Below are 18,297 nucleotides of genomic sequence, written 5' to 3' on the forward strand. Positions count from 1 at the left end.
GCTGGGCAGCATGACTGTGACCTCCATTCGTCGGGAAGAACCCAACCCCAGTTCCCTGTTGTGATTTTTCCTTCCTCTTCGCTTATTTCGTCGCTGTGCCACCGTCGCCGTCTCTACTCCAAATAGCAACCGCAGCGGATCTTCTTCTTTCCTCCGACCACCTTGGGCCGCTGCAAAGGTGGTTGTGTATAGGTATGTTTTCAACAATAAGTTGTGGCCTAGATATGCTGGGTGGTGTTAAGGTGTGTGAGCAAATTGATGGAACGGAAAAAAAAATGCACCGCCACCACCCCAAGGTGGTGGCTGCCACCTATTTTTATTTCCCGCCACCCTTTGCCGCCACCATCTGCCATGAGAGGTGGTTGTGGGTGTGTTTGTGAGTTTATGTTTGAGTATAATTATTGTTTTCGGAAATTATGAGGTTAAATGTGTGCTTGTATGGCCGGAAAACCCCCCACCACCACCGTGAGGTGGTGGCCGCCGCCAGGAGCAACCACTGACCACCACTACCTGAGGTGGTAGTGGGTGGTGCTTGACATAGTGAACCCTAACTGGCCCAAATGCTTTATCTAGGCTTATTGGATGGCTATTGGGCTAGAAAGCCTAATTAGGGTTTAGAAAATCCTAATTTTGGGTTTGTTGATTTGGGCCAATTGGGACCCACGTTTGGACTTGTGGACTGAAGATAAAACCCATGACAATTTTATTATATGATCTATTAGTGGAATAATGGACTTAATGGGTTAAGTGAGAAATACTTAACCATAATCGTCATATTATGTGAAAACCCTAATTTTTACTTGGGCCTTGTGGTTGGGCCTTCCTATTGGGTTTTAGTATTTGGGCTATTGATGGGCCATCCAAGAGAAGTCATGTGGACTAGAATATATAGATGGGCTTTAGGGTAAGGCCCATACAAGGGTTTAGGCCCAATTTGGAAAATTAGGCCATGGTGGGCCTAATTTGGAAAATTGGGCCATGGTGGGCCCAATGGACTCGAGTCATATATGGACGAGGTTGGTGGACCAAGTTTAGACCTAATAATGTGAAGGTTGGTCTTAGATCCAAATGGGGTTATTTGTGGGTTTGGCTTAGTCATAGAAGCCAGAGTGTAGCAGCAACATTTATAGGATCTGTTAGCCACCCGATGTGAGTCTTCTCACTATACTTACCTGTGTTATAATTTGTGTGTGACCGGAGGGTCTTAGTATATTATTGAACAGAAGGTTTCAGTACATATAGATCAGAGGGTTTTAGTACATTATCGACCGGAGGGTCTTATTTGTTTATTATGTGTTATATGTTATCGTGCATACTGTCTTTGTGACTTATGCTGTTATGGTAATATTTGTATATATTGATCTTATGTGTTTATTAGAGTACTACGATATCCTACATTATGTCTATGTGAATTATGTTGTGTATTTATTATGAGCTTATAGAGTTAGGACCGGAGGGTCCAAAGAGTTAGGACCGGAGGGTCCATTAGAGTTGTGGGACTGGAGGGTCCCACTGAGACACATTGACCAGAGGGTCTTACAGAGTTATAGCCTCGAGTGTCTAATGTGTATTTGTGGTATTTTGGGGAAATCACTAAGCTTCGTGCTTACCATGTTGTGTGTTATGTTTTTCATGTGTTTCTCAGGATCACGGGAAGGCGACAGTTTGATTATACATACGAGATAAAGAGTTATCTTTTGGAGGATTCTGGATTATTAATTTAACTATTATGGAATTGTGTTTTGTTAATTGATTATTGGGATTTTTGTGGAATGTATTAAGAGAATTTTTGTAATTTAAAAATGAAAATTTTGTTTGTAAATTTACGGTGTTACAGTCTGAAAGGTCATCTTCTGAATATCCTCCTCGCAGACCCTCATCTGATGATATCCATATCTCAAATTAATCTTAGAAAAACCAAGATGCTCCCTGCAACTGATCAAATAAGTCGTTGATCCTCGACAATGGATAGCGGTTCTTAACTGTCAACTTGTTCAACTCCCGGTAATCGATGCACATCCGGTGTGAACCATCCTTCTTCTTGAAAAAATGGATCGGCGCTTCCCATGGAGAACTACTTGGACGAATGAAACTCTTCCCCAACAGATCCTGGAGCTACAAAGATAACTCCTTCATCTCGGGTGGCACGAGACGGCATGGTGCATTGGTAATAGGTGCCGCCCCGGAACCAAATCGATCCGGAACTCCACCTGCCTCTCAAGAGACACACCCGAAAAATCCTCGGGGAAAACATCCAGGAAATCACATACCACTGGAATATCGGAAACAGAAATCAATCTCTCTTTGACAACCCGAGTATCCACTACATAAGCTAAGAAACCCATACATCCCTACTGTAGACTCTGTCTCACCCTGGCGGCAGAGCAAAAAGCTAATCTCGATCTAGTTCCCTCGCCATAAACAGTAAGTACTAGGGGTGATCACGACTCAGTTTGAAACCGTGAAACCGACCAAGCCGGTCATCGGTTTGTTTTTACGGTTTGTATTTTTCCTTACGGTTTGGCTTGCGGTTTCGAACTTTTCAAACCGTAGTGAACGGTTTGGCTTACGGTTTTTAAGATTTCAAACCGTCTAAAAACCGGACTAGACCGTAAGATATATATATATATATATATATATATATATATATATATATATATATATATATATATATATATAGTATTTTATTGTACTATATATTAATTGTCATTTATAAGTAATAAAATTTTAACCCACAACATTTATTATTTTAATTACCATAGCCCAATACTAGTTTAACTCCAATTGAAAAATGATTTTTTAATCCCAGAGTCCAGTCCAACGAAATTAGGTTGTTTGATTGTTTTTCACTTTCTCTTACCCTAATCGCAAAAGACGCAGCCTTATTCTTCAGACAGAAGACTCGAAGTCGTTTCCTTCGTTGTTCATCACTTCTTCTTCACTTATCTGAGACGTAAACTAATTGTCCATAACTGCATACCTCCAACTACACCTCGACTCCTCCGTTGCAGCAATTCCGACTACACCTCGACACCTCGCCTGCAGCAACTCCCCCTCCGGCTCTATTTGCAGGTCCGCTTCTCGTTCTTCCTTTCAGAACAAATCCTTTGGTTTTCTTAATTTTAATCTGAGCTCTAACTTCTGATCAAATGTGATTTTGATAATCTGATTAATACTCAAATGGATATAATTTTGCACTGAATCAACTGTCGACTAATATGAAAGATAAATCAGTTAGGGATCAGATGGAGTTATTTGTAAATCAAGATAAGAAATAAGCAGTGTCCTATCGTAGAATTCACTTAGGTAATCTGATATGTTCGCCGATTCTCAAAGACATAAATCAAATGTTTCTCCATTGTTGCCTTTGACTTTCTCTGAAGTTTCTAGTTCAATCGATACTTTTGGTGGTGGTAGTAGTAGTGGTGCCTTCCCCCCCCCCCCCCCCGGTCTTTTGGATGAGTTATTTAGAGATTCAGATTACGATTCAATGGAAACGATCTTGAAGCAGTTGTATGAAGATTTAAGAGGGACTGTGCTCAAGTGCTCATATTCAGGGCTCATCTTCAACAAAAATGCATTAAGGGCTCATATCCAGGTAAAAAAAACTTTTTAGACCATAAAGGCATGATTTATCTATCCAGGTGAAAGCTTTATTATTATTGGATAATTTGTAATTGTTGATAGGTTGATCCTATGTTTTCTGCAAGTTCAGGCATGTTTATGAACCTTAGTGCTGTTATTCTTCGTTTGGATTTCAAGTAAGAATGTAAGATAGTCAAGAAACAACAAGTTTTGGTCAACCAAGTAACTGGCCTTTTTCTTTGGCAGGATGATTTTATGAACTTGTTTATCATGTTCATGGCAAGTACAAAGTACATTAGGAACCCTTACTTAAGAGCCAAAATGGTTGAAGTCTTGAATCGTTGAATTCCTTTTAGGTATTTATCAATTTATTTGTTAATTCTGACATCTTATGTTATTTTCTTACAAAGGGTATTTATGTCTGTGTATGTGTGCAACGACTCATCTTCTGTTACCAATACACTTTTTGATAGGGATGAGCATCGTAACCAGGTACCTGCTTTTGGAACCGGAACCGCCTCGGAACTGCCGGTTTTGGAACTGGAACCGCCTTAAGCGGTTCTGGTTCCGGTTCCTAAAGTTATGGAACCGCCTTAAGTGGTTCCGGTTCTAGTTCTCGTTTTTTCGAAACCGCTAACCGTTGGGTACCCGTCGGAACCGGTTAATATATATATATATATATATATATATATATATATATATATATATATATATATATATATATATTATTTCATATAAATATGTGTGTTACTTAGACCGGTTTAGAATATATATTGATCCGATTTTGTTCGTCTTTGGTCCGAATTGACTTGATTTGGATCGAACTAAATTGAAGTTTTATCGACAAAAGTTAACAAAATTAATGTAACCGGGTTACCCGCTCCCGGAACCGGAACCATTGGTTCCGGGACTGGTTCCAAACATTTAAGAACTGCCTACAACGGTTCTGATTCCGGTTCTAACTTTTTAGGAACCGCCGGTTCCGGTTCCGGTTCTTGCCAAATGAGGCGGGTACCCGCCTATGCTCATCCCTACTTTTTGACGGGAACCAAATCTCTGTTCAGTATCTTGTGAAGAATCTTTTGAAACTCAATGTTGATATCGAGTTCATAGGATCCCACACTCAGGTGATTGTTTTGTTTCCTATATTTAACTGATAATCAATTGATGAAATTCGTTTTTATTGATTGATAGTTCTGATCAAATTCTTTATTTATTCTAATGAAATTCATTATTTATTTTGATTGATTTGTTTTTATCAGATTCACAGACTCACGGTTTCACAGCTCCATCACAGATTCATGGTTACACAGTTTCACAGATTGATGTAATAGTTGGTGTATTAGTCTAATGTTTGATGTAATGGAACAATATTTGATGTTTTCATTTACTGGTTTTTATTTACTGTTTTGGCAGTTTTTTTGCTGTTTTGACAGTTTTAATATGTTTTTTTAACAATATTTGGCAAAACTTTAGTTGTTTTAATAGCTTTAATTATGCAGTTTTTTTACTAAATTAGTCTAATGAACTCGACTAAAATGGGCCTAAAAAGCCCAAACCGTGAAACCAAATCGTTTGTAACGGCTTGGTTTGGTTCAGTTTTAAATTTTCAACGGTTCAGATTTGGTTTTTTCTTGACAAAAACCGTTAGTAACGGTTTGGCTTCGATTTGAACTAAAAACCGAAAAATCAGACCGTGAACACCCCTAGTAAGTACTCCCCCACTAGAGTCTCGAATCGTCACCATCTGACGCTCACAATCAATCACAACTCCAAATTAGCTCAATCAATCCATGCCCACTATGATGCAAACATCTCCCATCGCTATCGGTACCAGATCTATCGGAAACTTGATGCCGAAAATCTCCAAAACACAATCCCGGAATACATCAGTAGCAAAATCCGCATGCTCGTCGGCTATAGAAACCCTCAATGGTTGACTCCAAGCCTCACATCTAACACTAATGAGAAGACTAAATGATAGAGACACGAAGGATCGACTCGCTCCCTAGTCAAATAGCACCAAGGCAGGCACAAAATTCACAAGAAAAGTACCTATATTAAGCAAAATATAAGCATAAACGAATCATAATAACAACATGAATAAAGAGATACATACCAGCAACAACATCAGGTGTTGCGCGGACCTCTTCCACAGTCAACTGGAAAGCTCTCCCACGAGCTCTCGGAGCCTCGACCTTCCCGGACCGACCATCAGTGACACACAAGGTAGCAGGAGCAGGGGCCTGGCCTGATCCCTGAGTGAGCTGCGGACACTCAGCCTTCCGGTAGCCAGTCTGGTTGAAATGAAAGCAAACCGAAAATACCTTGGGGAAATCTTTCGCCATATGCCCTTCCTTGCCGCATTTGAAACAAATCCCTAATCAAAAAGATCCCCCATGACTCTTACCGCACTTGCCACAAGTGCGGCCTTTCTAGCCTCCTGCTCTAGTATCAGTGAGCTTACCCCGCTTAGTCACCGACTGCGACTACACTGGTCTCCTATCTCTCCCTTGAGAATCCCCCTCCTCCCTCGTCCGAATCTCCAACTCGATCTCCCTCCTCTTGGAATTGGTCTGCAGCTCAGCCAATGTACGATATGATGAGTTCGCCATAAACTCCCGACTGTCCCTCCTCAAAATGCTCAAGTACCGGCTCACACATGCCTTGTAACACCCATAAAAATCATGCCAAATTTAAACTTTTCCAAAACACTTAAAACCATTTGACATTACAAAGTTTTTTTCAAAATAATAAATATCAGAGTATCCCAGTATCAAGTCTTAAAATCATAATAGCAGGAGGAGCGATACGATCATGCCTTCGCCTTTCCATGATCACAAGAAGTACCTGAAACAATAAACTGAAACTGTAAGCCCGAAAGCTTAGTGAGTTCCCCCAAAATACCAATGTCATATAACCATAATCATATCATATCGACAAATACAAACCAACATGCATAATGAGCCTTCATCCTGAGTGGACCGCATCGCAGGTGTAATGCCCCGATTCTCAGGTATGGTTAATATGTGTTTTTGGATTAGGCCCTACTCGACGAGTTGGTTTACCTACTCGTCGAGTAGTAGTGAGAAGGATCGCGGGTTAAGTGACCTAGTCGGCGAGTCCATAATGGGACTCGGCGAGTAGGAGCTGGCAAGTGAAACCCTAATTTCCGGGGTTTGCACCCCTATTTAAAGGGACCTTAGCCTCCCTTGGACCTCCTTACAGTTCCAAAGAACCCTTGAGATCCTTATTCGTGTGTGTGCCTAGTGTGTGTGTTTGAAGCTTGAAAGAGAGTTCTTGGAGGGAGAAGACTTGGAGGAGAAGGAGATTGAAGCAATTGGAGTGTGGGAATCAACACTCATCTCAGATACCAACTTCAAAAGGTACCAAAACTATCATTCTCCATATAGATCTTCTTTATTGGGTGAGTTTTAGGGTTTTCATGGAATATCAAGTTGGTATGATGAGCTATGGGCTAGATCTGAAGTTGTAACTTTAGATTTGGACTCTCTTTGGGTTCTAGAAGCATAAAGTTGCGCTTTAGTTGTGATTGAGGTCCCCTTTTGCATAAAGACCCATCAATAGCTTAGATTTGCCATTTTGAGCCTTTTAAGCCATGCATGCACGTAAAGTTTGCAACTTTACGTGATAAGCATGCCCTAGAAGCTTGGATTTGTGATTTGGAGTCGTTGCATGGCTCAAAATGGATCTGTATGGAAAAAGGACTGAATGGACTCTACGAGTAGCAGGGTCGACTCGGCGAGTCGCATGAAGATGGCCATTGAACTCGATGAGTTGGTTGAACAACTCGGCGAGTCAGATGAGTTTTAACCAAAAATATGTTTATGAGTATATTCGTCGAGTCGCAGGGAGGGAACTCGACGGGTGGCCTTAAGGGCTAATGTGGATTCGAAGGAACTCGACGAGTCACATCGATGACTCGGCGAGTTGGAATTTGCTTCAAGGGACTCGGCAAGTAGCTGGGTGTACTCGGCGAGTTGAGGTCAACATGGACTGTTGACCTTGACTGAAGACTTTGACCTTGATCAGGAGTTGACTATTGGGTTATGGAGTACCTTATAAGGTTAAAGACTTATGCGTATATTGAACTATGGTTATAGGTGGTGGGGCCTGTGTCGGGTGATCCGAGAGTTGGAGTTTACCTTCTGAGTCGACATCTGCGAGGTGAGTTATCCTCACTATATCAATAGGTTCTACGGCACCAAGGCCGGCCCTTTAGTTATTATTGTTATGGTATGTTGCATGGGGTTATGATTTGTTAGTTCGGAATCGAGGTAGACAGTATGTTATGCTTTCATTATCCGTAGGGATTGGTGTGGTAGTGACCTGCTAGGTCGGTACTCTAGTTACAGGAGAATTCTATGATTGTGATCAGTGAGATAGATATGTTTGATGTTTTTATATGCCAGTATATGATAGTTATGCACACATGGTTATTTGCTTGTTGGTTGGGTTGAGGCGGTCCTGCTTTGTGCTGATGGCCAACATACCATATGAGCGGTCCGGGGAGACTATAGGCCCACGTGGCGGACCAGTCATGCCGAAGGCTCGGGATAGATCCAGACAGACTGTAGGCCTGGTAGGGCGGTCCAGTCAGGCCGATGGCCCAGTATGCATGTTGATTGATTGATTATTACTATTGTGGTATTGTTAGTGTGGTTTTGGTATTTTGGGGGTAGCTCAATAAGCCCTCGGGCTTACAGTTTTCAGTTTACTGTTTCAGGTACTTCAGGAGATCGTGGGAAGGCGAAGGCATGACCGTATCGCTCCTCATCCTTATGTTATGATTTTTGGGAGACTCTGATGGGAAATGATTTGAAAACATTTTTTAACAATGCTATGTGGTTTTAATTTATGATTGAAAAATTTAAAATTTGATGTGAATTTTATGGATGTTTCAGCAAGACCTACAGCCTATCTAGACCGCTCCTGAACCTTCAGCATGAGTGGACCGCCTCGCAGGGCCAACAGCCTATTCGGACCGCTCGCCGGGTATGTTGGCCTACAACACAAAGCAGGACCGCCTCAACCCAACCTGCAATCAAACAAACACATGCACATAAATATCATATGCTAGCTCATATCATATAACAGTCAGCCGATCTAACAGATCACTAATCATAGTAACATCCCAAAACCGGGATACAGACCTAACCGATCACTAACATAACATCATCCTATAACCAGGACACTGACCTAACCAGGTCACTAAGCATAAGCATATCACCATCCTAACTACCAGGATGTAACCAATAAACATATCATGTCATAAACAGATACAATCCATAAAGGGCCGGCCTTGGTGCCTTAGACCCTGTTGATATAGTGAGGATAACTCACCTTGCAACTGTTGACTTGAAGATAAGCTCAAACTATCGGATCACCGGCACAAACTCCACCACCTATGTTCACCATAGAACCATGCTTGTAAATTTCCAATTTCCCAAAATGCCCCAGAAGTCAAATAGTCAACCCTTGGTCAAAGTCAAAGTCAACGATCAAGGTCAACAATCCATGTTGACCTCAACACGCCGAGTACAACCAGCCACCCACCGAGTTCCTTGCATAACTCGTCAACTCGCCGAGTCACTTGAGTGACTCGTCGAGTTCCTAATGTTTGCGGCCGTAAACTCCTTGGCCAACTCGTTGAGTTTCCCTGCAACCCGCCGTGTTCATGCGTGTCCAAAGGTCGGGAAAACCCTAGCTGACTCGCCGAGCCCATGAAAATCTTCATCGGACTCGCCGAGTTGACCATGTAACTCGCCGAGTCCCTTCAGTCCATATCCATACAGATGATTATTAAGCCATATTAAGGTTCCATATTGCAGATCTAGCTTCCCAAGGCATGTTTATCATGTAAAGTTGCAAACTATACGTGCATGCAAGGCCCTAAAGTCTTGTAATGACAAAACCAAGATTGTAATGGATTTTTACACTTGAGGAGAGCTTCATACTCGCAAAATCTGGAAGCATTATGAACTTAGAGACCCAAGAGAGCTCAGATCTACAGTTGCAATTCCAGATTTTAGCTCATACACAAGAAAAGCTTCCTCATATGCTAGAAAAGCCCTAAACTTCACCGAAATGAGATCTAAAAGGACATGAGGTCAAGATAACGACTTGATACCTTCAGTTGATACTAACTGAGGTAGATTTATGATTCCCACACATTCCTTGCTTCTAGTCACTTGTTCTCCAAGCTCTTCTCATCAAGAATCCTCTTCCAAAGCTTAAAACACACCAATGGAGCACACACACACATATTAGGGTTTTTCTGAGCTCTTAAGGGACTGCAAGACGGTTGTGACATCCCCACTTTCACAGCCAGAAAAGACTGATTTTTTTATGCTTTATAAAAATCATAGTACTTCTTTTAATAAAAATGTTGTAGCATATGTTCCCAGTAAAACATGATAAATACGTTATCAAAGCATTTCTAAAGAAATGTATTTTTATTCATTTTAAAACATATGGGATGTCATTGTCAATACAAAAACATAAGTATAAACAGAACTTACATTCATTTACACTAGTGATATACACCTCTTTAATCTCTCAGTGTAATGTAACTTCGTATTGACACCTATGATTTAAATAAGCTTGAGTGGGCCAGGTTGGGAAACCTGGTGAGTACATAGGGTTTTCAACCCACAATAATATTATTATTATGTTTAAACATCGAACAATCAACCCAATTACCCATCCCCATTGTCTTCTTTACTCTTAAGGATCTACCCTAAGAATTAGGTATTCCTCGTTCATTCATTCCTAAGGATCATCCTAAGGAATCGGCATGAAATCCATCGTTGCCAGGGTTTACTCGACAGGCACTAAGTCGCATAGTCGCCAGGGTTTAGGCACTAAGTCTCATAGTCGCCAGGGTTTATACAACAGACATTAAGTTGCATAGTCGCCAGGGTTTAGAGTACACCGGGTGAACACATCGTTCACAACACCTACAGGTTGCGAGCCTGCTAATGTTCCACTGGACTGTCTAGAATAGTCCATGGTTGCCATCCATACTCTGCTAGATGGCGGGGCCATCGCTTGGCTCATCTCTTAGGTCATTTCTTGGCTCATCGCTTCTCACCATAATTTACCACTCATATATCATCGCTCATCATTCATCTCATCTTTCATCACTCATTATTTATCTCATCTCTAATCTACCCATATTTTACCTAACATATTTGGTAGATATAAAATACATATATAGTTTAAATCATTTAAAACATGTATAAAATCGTTCATCCAGCATAGATAGCAAGTATACAGATAATATGCACACATAGCATGTAATTTATATTAAATACTTCATATCTATATGTAAGATGAAAGTAACTATGCACTCACCTAATAAGGTGGTGACTCGGTACTCAGACAACGCTTTGTTTACTTAAAATAACTTCTTTCGACAAAACCTAGTATCATTACCACTAGAGTTTAGTCTAATATCTATCGTGACTAATTATTAGTCTTATTATTATTATTATTTAATCGTTTAAACAATACTTTTCACCCACTATGTACAGACAAGGTCCAGACATAAAACACCGGAGGGCAGGACCATTTTGGCATAGAGCATCTCTGAAATCCAACAACCATATGCGGCCCTTTAAACCAGATTCCCCATACCGCGAGTGGTTAAAATATAATATTACAACACTTATATAACTCGTAATAATAGCCCAAATACTTCTTATAATGTCCTAATAACATTACTATATTAAAACATAAGATATGCTAATGATAGGATAGGCATAGTTCACTTACAACGGGTTTTTCGCAAAACCGGGCTTCGCTGGGGCAGCGTTCCTGAGCCGAAAAGCTCTTCTTCTCGGAGCCTTCTGGCGCTCCGGGACTCGCCTCTAGCACTTGGAAGTTGCTATGGATTAGGGAGGAGAGGTTTGGAGTATTGAGAGAGAAAGAAGAGTGAAGGTGTGAGTTTTGGGAGTGAGTTACACCTCTATTTATAGGCTGAGTTCGGTACGAATACAGCGCGTTCATGAACGCGGCGTATTCCCTACACGAACGCAGTGCGTTCATTGCCACGTGTATCCATCTAGTTCCAAGCCATGGGGAAGAAGGTGTGGCCTAGATTGCGCCACGTGTCACTCGCAGATTACCCCAAAATCTAATTATCTTCTAAAATCCATAACTTCCGCATACGAGCTCCATTTTGATGCTCTTTATATCCACACATAGGTAAAAACAAGATCTACAACTTTCATTTGGACTCCTTCGGCTACTTTTGACTTTATTTTTAATGTTATATTTTTAACAGGGCGGGACATGAATAGTCCATTAAAAATTCATAACTTCTTCATCCAATGTCCGTTTTTGTCTGTCTTTTTACCATTGAGTTCCTATTAATGAGATCTTAAAATCTCATTTAGGTCATGTAGGCCAAAACTCTCGATCTAAAATTCTAGTTTCGGGTCGTGCACTGATATACCAAATCCTAGAAAATTCATAACTTCCTCATACGAAGTCAGATTTGGGCGTTCTTTTTTGTATGTTCTCGGTTTAACGTATACTACAAGTTTCTTTTAGATTTATAAGGGTAAAAAGTCCTCCATCGTAAGTTCACTATTTACGTCTCCCGGTGTCGTGTCGTTTTTGCCGTAAAACTTCGACAAGTCATAACTTCTTCGTTATAACTCGGATTTCAGCGTTCTTTATATGTACGAAACCCTTGTGACATATAATGTAACTTGGTTAAGATTATTTATTCTAAATAATCTTCTATTAAAAAGTCATTTTTGACGCTTATCGTCTCTAAATTGACTAGCCCGAAGTTGCGGGCGTTACAGAGGCCAAAGGAGGCTAATGATCCCTTAAATAAGGTGCAAAACCCCTGAAATTAGGGTTTCATCCTCCAGCTCCTAATTGTCGAGTCCCTTCTTGGACTCGGCGAGTAGGTCACTTAAACACGTGGACAAACCGTTGCTACTCGACGAGTCAGGGCAACCAACTCATCGAGTAGACCTTGAATCATGAAAATTTATAACTATAAATCAATACTTGAGAATCGGGGTGTTAAATGCCTGCTCAGTAGACACGTGCTCAGGGAAAAATAATGCCCTCTCATGAAACATCCTCATAATCTCTGTCACTATTTATGTCTTCTGTCTGAGAGACAGAAACACCTGGGCCAACCATTCCCTCTCCACCTGGGGAACGAACTCATCTCAGAATAGCTGGGTGAATCTCTCCCAAGTTACTGCAGCATGATATGCAGGAGAATAATCATTCGTCACAAACTTCCATTAGTCCTTTGCTCCCAAGCGAAGCTGGTTCAACGCAAATCGAACCTTCAGTTTCTCAAGGCATGAACAAGTATAAAACCATCCCTTGATATCAGAGATCCATCTCATCACAACAATCGGGTCCTGGGTCCCGTCATACTCTGGTGGCTTCGTGTTGCTAAACTCTCGGAACATCAACGAATCACCCCTGGTGGCCTTGCTGCTGCAAGGGTTGCGGTGACTGCGGCAGCGGCAACCTCAGTGAAGACAACATAATGCTCGTCAAAAGTCTCGATCAACGTGGTCTTAATATACCTGAACATCTCTGGAATGCCCTCTTTGATAGCTGCGGCCACCTCATCTGCAATAACCCTACAGATCTCCTTATCACTGGTACTCGCCCTCTCAGGGTTGCTGGAGCCTGAACCTTGAGTAACCACCATAGTCTCTCTCTAGAATACAAACACAAAAATCATCAGGAACGGGATAAAGTACACACACATTTACACGCTCCTACATGATCCTTAGTACCCTAAGATTCTTACTTGAGTCGCGTATGGATTCGGTGCTTTCAGTAGTACGGGACCAATACTACCTTCCACACCAACCCGTATTTTTCCCAAGTCCTCCTCTTAGGATCCTAATTCATAGGTACTCTATCCCTCATGGATATCTAACTACTCTCTTAGTAGACTTCTCAAGCTGAACATCTAGGTACCCCTCCCAGATTACTCTTCCACTCTAATCTATCTCTAAAAGATTTATGCCATGTACTCTACGCAACACACAGAGCAAATGGCAAATAGTGTCGATCAATGTAATGCCCGTGTTTCCAGGCTAGGCATTAATGATGATGTAATAGTCTAGGTTAGCCTTTGTAACCCATTTTGAAATAATAAGAATGCATTATTTGAGTATTATGTGATTTATGCCTAATTGTTGTGACTTAATTGAATTAAGGATAATTTAAGCATTAAAAATAAAATGTTATATGTGACAACCCGAAATTTCTTTCTTGTACAAACCATTCAAAGTGATCAAGTTCAGACTCGTTTTGCTATCTTCTAGCATTGTTTAGAGTCAATTAGAGTGTTCTAAGCCTTGTATATTCAAGGTTAGGGTTTAGAAAGGAGTCCCACAAGTTCAATACTTCAAAAATTGGCCGAACACTCCAACTTAAGGAGTGTACGACCGTACACATGGAGTGTACGGCCGTACACCCCCTTCTGGCCGTACACTCTCATGTATAAATGATAGTGTTAGTCTCCTTTCACCTCTTTTCACACTCTTAAGGCCGAAAATCACTTCTCTCTCAAGTATCATCCGATTTTGCCTTCAAATCTTCAAGTTGTAAGTGTTTTCTTCCATCTATTTTATGATTCATTACACTATCTAGTAAAGATCTACCATTTCATCCATCAAATTACTCATTTTGTTTAGATGTTCAAGTGTTCTTCATTTCACCAAGAACACTAAGAACACCTACTAAGTTTTTGGACCACAAACACCCCTAAAGGCTTCTCTATTGTAAGTACCACTCCTTGTGCTTGCTACTTACTGGTTTTTCTCCTTAGAAAACGTCCAAAATATGATCCATGAGGAGTGTACGGCCGTACACACCCCATGTGGCCGTACACCCCTTCTTTTGGTGCTTAAGGGCCTTAAAACTCATGTTGTTTATGCTAGCACTTGATCAAGAACACTTAGTGGATGCAAGATAGAAACTTAGTATACCGCTTTTGACCATTTTTACATGATTATCAAGGGTGTACGGCCGTACACTCCTTGTATGACCGTACACACCCCTTTTAGGGTCCAAAATGGCAATTAACTTTCATTAAGGTTAAGCAATGGTCATGACACACCCCCTAGATGCTTAAGAGGACTTTAAAACACTAAATGGCATGTTTCACCATCAGTGTACGACCGTACACTCACTTGGGCCATACACTCTGGCCGTATACACACATGAAACACAACCTCTTGGCTGTAAACACTAATATTGGCCTTACACCCATTATATGCAACCCTTAGTACTTCTAGCACTTGAATCAAAGTGTTTTCTATGACCTAGGGTGTCTTTCCTTGCATAATTAGCTGTTTAAGACACTAATTGTATACATATATGTATCATTATATGATAAATAGGATCCGTGTGTGTGCTCAAGTCTTCACTTGGCATTTAGCATCCTATACCACTTGTTCATCCAAACCACTCACTATAGGTGAGTTCATACCCCTTAATCTACCTTTTAAATGATTTTAAATGTTTTATTGGGGGGGGGGGGGGGGGAATACAAGTTGAAACATTATGGCTATTATATCAATCACATGTGATTAATAACTATCAAACAAATGGTTTTACTATACATTTAACTATTTTATCAAACAAACTACTTCAAAATGTTTATCAAACTCTTTTACATGTTAAACTCTTTATCAAACTTGTTCTTACATGCCAAACCTTTTCTTTTAACACTCTTAAACTTATATATTGTTAAAACCATGTCTAATGCATATATAGTTATATAAATAACGTTGGAAGGACATAGGACTGATAACTCACTTTATTTCTTGTTCCTTGTTTGGTTGTTGACTTAGAGTACTCTGTTGTTTGTCCGAGTGTCGTTTGATCCTTAGTTATATACTATGTATATATGTATGGACATAAAAGCTTTTATCTCAGTTCAATACACTAAGTTATACAAACAACTTTACTAGTAAACTATAATAGGTATAGTTTAGGAAGTCAATAGTCACTATTTCTATTACAATGAAACATACAAAGAGTCAGTTCATACATGAGTCAATACACACTATTATGAGAAACTAAGAGAACATACTATTATGAGAAACAATACATACTATATACAGTATACAAGAGAACATACTAGGATGAGAAACAAAGAGAGCATACTACATACTAGACAGAGAGAACATACATTACACTGGTACATACAATACATATACAAGAATACTATAACATAAATGTGAACCATTGTTTCGGGGCATGGCATCACTGCCATGGTTCGTTTTGTATCCAGAGTCTCCTGGTGGGAGAGCGTGAATTTATGTATAGATCTATACTGGATTGACTATCCTACACCTTGTTGTTCGCTACAGTGGGACTTGCAAGTCTACGGGTACCAAATGTCATTTCTTTTGAGGTCTTTCATTGTCGTGTTTTTAGTCGATAGTTTGGTGCAATCATATCACAATACACCTTAATTAACAACCGGTTTAAGGTAGTTAGTACAACATTAGTTACTATAATACAACACTACAATACTTTATTATTTTCCTATTGCATTCACATTGTGATCTTCTCACATAAATGGTAATGTAAAAACTATATTTTTGGTTAATGATAGTCACACTTGGGAAAATACACACTCTTACAAGAAACAAACGTACAAAACATTTGATGCCTTGGTAAAAGGCTACGTTTAGTAGAAAATATAGGATTTTCTAGGAGATACAAACATTTACTACAAACGTTTACAAACATATACATCAAATACTTACAAACATGTGCATACAAACAATGACACTAAAATGCTTATGAACTCACCAACTTTAAAGCTGATCAACTCTTTCAAAATAACTTGTATTCTCAGGTCATCAGTAGACAGGTACCGATGCCAGGTTTTGAGAAGATGGAGCTCGTTCAAGACTCATCTCTTTTTCTGATTTACATTTTTGGTGTCTTATAAACTTCACAAAACACACTTGTATTAAACTATATTATTAATGCAATTGGATGATGTTGTTGCTTGTTTACTATTATGCTTTGTTGTGATACTATACATGATGTCCTCCGCCCCAGAATGTTTCCGCCGTTCCGATTTTGGGGTGTTACATTAGATAAACCCGATATCTATGAATTAAGTTGTAGTGATCGTGGCAAGGTTTCCGAATATATAAAGAATGCCTAAATCCGAGTTATAATGAAGAAGTTATGACCTATCTAAGTTTCGCAACAGAACCGGTACGACGTTGTATGACTTAACATATGAATTTAAGATAGAGCGATATCTAGCCTTAGTGATCTAAAAGAAATTTTTAGAATACGTTAAACCGAGAGCATGCATAAAAAGAACATCCAAATCTGACTTCGTATGAGGAAGTTATGATTTTTCTAAGTTTCGACTTAACGATATACAACCCAAAGTTCGAATATGAGATCGAATGATATTTGGCCGAAACAATCTAAATGATAATCGAAGATCTCGTCGTTAGTAGTCTAACGGAAGAAAGACAGACGAAAACGGACGTCAGATGAAGAAGATATGATTTTCTAACGGAGTTTTCCTGTCCCGGCCTACTAATATAATATAACAAAAGTTAAATTCAAAATTAGCCAACGGAGTCTAAACAAGAGTTGTAGAGCATAATCTCACCTATGCGTGGATATAAAGAACGTCGAAAACGGAGCTTGTATGCGAAAAATATGAATTCCCGAAGTTCAGAACACAAACTTCGAGGTCTGTCAGAACTCACGACATGAGCAGGCAAGTTGCAATGACGCACCGGATGATAATCGAGCTCACGGCGTGAGTATAAGAGACTTACAACGTGAGCATAGCATTTTTTCCCTATAAATAGAAATCAAAGGGGCAGCCGGGTTTGGCTGTTCCTTTCTCTCTCTCTCTCTCTCTCTCTCTCTCCGTGTTACATCGTTTTACGTGCAATTTATACCTCCGAAGCCCCGATATCATCCCGAGACCCGAAGCGAGTCTCGAAGCCCGAAGATCCTGAGAAGAAAAGAGTTTCCGAGTTGAAGCTCTGCTTACGAGAAGACCGGTGTGTGAAGATCTTCCAGTTTCACCATAGAATACTACTCTTAGAGCTGTAGTGCTATCCGGTCATCTTCTAATCAAGTGAGTGCATAGTCCCTTTCACAAACACGAGTTAATACAAGTATCGATTGAATGTATTAGGTATATGTTTTATGTGAGTGTGTAGTCACTTTCTTGTAACACATAAATACGAAGTATTCTCTATAGAATACGTGTTGTGTGTTTATATGTTATGTGTTATTTGAAATGAGTATTGGTTGAATGTTTCATACATGTGTTATGTTGTGTGTGTGTGTGTGTATATATATATATATATATATATATATATCTACAAAGATTTTGGGTAGAACATGGGTAGATAATGGATGTGTGATGATATAAAATGATGAGAGGCATTGATGTCGATGTGATTGTGATCTAGTCATTCAGCAGAATATGGATGACGACCACAGACTTTTCTAGACAGTTTTATGGAATGCTGGCAAACTCATAACCTGTAGTTGTTGGTGAACTTGGGCGTTCATTCGTTGTATTCTATCCCCCTCATGGTTGTCTTAGTACATTCATTGTTGAGGACACCTCTCTGCAGTAGTGTCCGTCCAGATGAAAATCCTAGATTAGGTCCCTTATAATAGTTGTTG

At 40.0% G+C, this 18,297-nt stretch overlaps 1 long non-coding RNA gene across 1 annotated transcript; it reads left to right on the forward strand.

Moving 5' to 3' along the window:
• Positions 1 to 3,800: 3,800 nt before the first annotated feature.
• LOC122195085 (uncharacterized) lies at positions 3,801 to 5,259 on the forward strand. Its single transcript, XR_006185032.2, has 3 exons — positions 3,801 to 3,941; positions 4,556 to 4,712; positions 4,848 to 5,259. It is a non-coding gene; the product is annotated as an uncharacterized LOC122195085 (long non-coding RNA).
• The last annotated feature ends 13,038 nt before the right edge of the window (positions 5,260 to 18,297 follow it).

Source organism: Lactuca sativa, chromosome 7, assembly GCF_002870075.4.
Source record: "Lactuca sativa cultivar Salinas chromosome 7, Lsat_Salinas_v11, whole genome shotgun sequence".
Lineage (NCBI taxonomy): Eukaryota > Viridiplantae > Streptophyta > Magnoliopsida > Asterales > Asteraceae > Lactuca > Lactuca sativa.